The sequence below is a fragment of the Trichoplusia ni genome, chromosome 20, assembly GCF_003590095.1.
Source record: "Trichoplusia ni isolate ovarian cell line Hi5 chromosome 20, tn1, whole genome shotgun sequence".
NCBI classification, from domain to species: domain Eukaryota; kingdom Metazoa; phylum Arthropoda; class Insecta; order Lepidoptera; family Noctuidae; genus Trichoplusia; species Trichoplusia ni.
Genome location: NC_039497.1, coordinates 43826 through 47794, shown reverse-complemented (window position 1 = coordinate 47794; position 3969 = coordinate 43826). Strand labels below are relative to the sequence as shown.

At 34.8% G+C, this 3969-nt stretch overlaps 1 non-coding gene across 1 annotated transcript; it reads right to left on the bottom strand.

Moving 5' to 3' along the window:
* Nucleotides 1–349: 349 nt before the first annotated feature.
* LOC113504001 lies at nt 350–542 on the bottom strand. Its single transcript, XR_003401531.1, has one exon. It is a non-coding gene; the product is annotated as a U2 spliceosomal RNA (small nuclear RNA).
* Between the last annotated feature and the right edge of the window lie 3427 nt (nt 543–3969).

Sequence of the window (3969 nt, the reverse complement as noted above, 5' to 3'; positions counted from 1 at the left end):
TCCTTATAACAAATACGTAAATTAAGTCTCTTCAAATGATTCATGGGGTTTTTTGTGCCTTTATTTGTTATGTCTTATATTATTATTATTATGGAGGCGTTTAATTACCAGAACCGTGTTAGTCATTATTATATCAAATTATATCGCACTGCGCAATAAATCAATCTGCATTAGTTGCAGTCCTCAAACCACTATACATTTCGCACAATTTTTACTGTACTCGTAATTCCTATGAGTTACTTCCGTAAACTGACAATGTGACTGGTATACCTTCCATTACATTTTCTGACTTGAAAATGGAAAGGAATACCTCCGCACTACGCCTTGGATGGATGAAATTATCACAAGTTTTATGTGGGCCGATCCCGGCGGCACTGCAATGCCGGGCCGACCCGTGACGGGAGTGGAGCGAGCCCCGAACATCCCGTCAGCTTACAAAAATCAGTTTAATATACTGGTCCCTCAGTGAGGGAACTTTCAGATATTAAGCTGAAAAGAACAGATACTACACTTTGATCTTAGCCAAAAGGCCGAGAAGCGATAACCGATGACTATCCGCTCGAAGTAGTCATTCAGTCGCGGAAAATCTTAACACCGCCATGCAGAAAGATGACGTCACAAGCACAGCACCATCTATTGAAAACTTTTGGAACTACGAAGTAGGTAGGTTTGGCACCCTATTCACCGGTGTATAGAAGTCAGTGAGGGTTGAATGCTGTCACAAACCCATAAATTACATGTTTCTTTTATCACATGCATGAAAAAACTATGTATAGATGACCAAAGAAACGAAATTATCTTTTTAACCTTTCCTTAATTATTTACTCGTTTTCCGTTCGAAGTTCGCTAATTAGTATAATTTTTGGATTTGAAAACTTTTAATGGGGTATCTCTTGCATTAGCGACTTTTGATGTGAATATAACTAAGTTATAAAGTTAACCGAGTATTAATATCAGTGATACCGGTTTGTTTATCTTTGGACCTTTGGGTAGGTCCTCATTACATATTCAAAAAGGAGTATTAACTCTACTTTTTCTGGAAATTTTTGTTTTAAGAGATAACCTTTTTTTTTCACTAATTTGTTGCACAAGGCGAACATGCGGGCATTACACAGTAAATAATGGTTGGTAGCTTAGCTATGGTAACTTGCTTGATATCCGAACAGGCCTTTATAAGTTTCTATTTAGTTAACTCAAAATTAAACCCTTCGAGCATTACATTTAAGTGCACTTCTAAATTCACAAGTCATTGGTTAAAAATATCTAATTTTGAATTCACAGAAAAGTCTTACTGTGTATTTTTAGGGTTCGATAGGTCAAAGAAAAAAACTATTCTTTATGGGGTCTTTGTTGGATTATTTTTGTCCTTTTGTCCCAAATTCCCTTTTTTTCCTTCCGTAGTACCCAAATACCCCATTGTCCCAATCAATGTCTTTTGAATGAAGCGTAGAAAAAACAAGATTCTATTTCTGGCATTATTGATGAGAAATTAAAGTTTGAAATGAAACTACTTTTACGGATTTTATCGCGGTTTATTTTTTATCTTAGTTCTCGACGTTTCGACACCTTTGTAGGTATCATGATCACGGGCAGAACTAAAATCAAATATTAAACCGCGATAAAATCCGTAAAAGTAGTTTCATTTTAATGTCTAACATTCGCGTAAACCTAAGAAACCACTAGAAATTAATGTTTTTTTCTTTTATTTTTTTAATTGGTTTTTTAGTCTTTTTTTCTTGTGATTTATTTTATTTATAGCTTTATAAAGTCTTGAAAATAAACAAATACGAACTCTACAATTTACCAATCAGATATGTAACCCCAGCTGAAAATATAATGTCACAATTTCGTTGAGAAGTGACATGTAAATTTGATGGTACCCGACAATTAATTTGTCACCAAACCTTATCTTAAGCAAATTTGTACAGAGCTCGCAATTGACTGGTTTTTTGTCACGGCTTCACGAAACATTTGTACATTTGTTTTTAAATTAAATGATACCAAGAGCAATATCTATAAAACTGTATGGCACCTGAATAAACAGTCTATAATCAATAGGGTGCTAATAGAGTATAGGTATTGAGACATTAGTATTTCCATACGCAGTGTAAATCATTATACAAATAGTACCGGGAATACTGCTACAGATGGTTATGCCTTTTGTTAATTAAACTTTAGTGACGTAATACCTTGTTTTTATTTAAACAGAAATTTATTAATAAAAAAATCATCATTTTATAGAAAGTGATATAAAAGACGTGGTCGTGTGCGTATAACTTCTATTTGCAATGCTGTGAAGAAAATATCTTTCAGGAATCAGTTAATCAATTCCGCGTGAAATTTTCATCAGCTGCATAAAAATAAAGTGGTATGTCTAGAATATTTTTGCTGAATAGCTAACCATTATATCCTTAGGATAACATGACCATTTCCAATTAAGAATTAACAATTCCACATATTGTACATACACTCGTCTTTTATTTTTTCTTTTACCTAAAACGCTATTCACAGAAAATTAAGAAAAAGGATTTAATTTAATAGAGCAGTTTGTTAACATAGACCTTGACCTAACTAACACCAGATGTCGCATATTATTTAATGATAGTTTTGGTGAACCAAAGTTTGTTTTAGAGAGCATTTCGCTTGGATGACTGAAAGTATGGATAGAGTCAGTTTTAAAATAAATGGCGTTAAATATTCAGGTGAGTACAACTTTCCTATGCGACCATTAAACTTGTGGGGTTATATCAGAGTTATGTTGAGGGTAGTTTATATCTAGCAATCGACTGCGATATCTGACATGATTGGTTGAGCCAAATCGATAAAAAAGCAGCAGAAATTCTTTTGTTCACCAGTGGACGCTTCGGACTAACAAGGTTCAATAGGGTATTAATATCACCTTATTATATTAACACCTAATTAAGAAAGCAGACTTTCGGGTATCGTTATTTTATGTCGTTGCAATATAAAAAACAACTAAATTAAATTGAATAATATTTTACAGTTGGCGGCGAAGTCAGTTCGAATTTGACACTACTTAACTACATCAGAGAGAACCTGGAATTGAGAGGCACTAAGTATATGTGTCAGGAAGCCGGATGCGGCGCATGCGTGGTCGTTGCACAGAAACCACCTGCTCTACCATATGCTGTCAACTCGGTTAGTTCTTTAGCATTTAAGTTAAGGTAAATTAATTCCAAGAATTAGATTGGTGAGCTTCAGATTGATGGAGTCAAAAATACATAGATGAAGGTGTTTTATGCATTTTTTCTTCTAAGAGTGAACGTAGGTGATGATCGTAACACTGACATTCAAATGCCGTGTCAGTACAATACAACAGTTATAGTAATGCAATTAATTTGTGTTCATTGGTCTTTGCTTCATAATACAAACTAAATCTAATATTGTGTGTCATCAATGTGTAGTTTAAAGAAGAATTATAAGTAATTTGCTAAATTATTTTTGTCACCTTTAATTTTCAGTGTATGCTACAAATAGTTGCCTGTCATGAACTTGAGATCACAACTATAGAACAACTTGGTAACAAGAAAACTGGTTACCATCCGCTGCAGCAAACGCTAGCTGATTACAATGGAACCCAGTGCGGGTACTGTTCGCCTGGATGGGTCATGTCTATGTACAGGTATTGAACATTTTGAAGAGGATGAGTCTGTGGGCCTAACATCACTCTAAATGTTAGGTTGTTGCATTTGGGAACGCAATATACTCCCTATAGTGCAAAATGGGTCAGACCTTCTTCAAATATAATAACTTTAAGAAGTTGTGGATGGCAGCGTGTCTGTGAGTCAGAAGAGGAGATATGTTGCTGTGTATTGCTGTCACGCTGTCAAACAAAATTATTTTAAAATGTTTCTTCTTTTCAGTCTCCTCCGAAATAAACCTGATATCACGATGTTGGAAGTAGAACAATCATTGGGCAGCAACATCTGCCGGTGTACAGGGTACAGA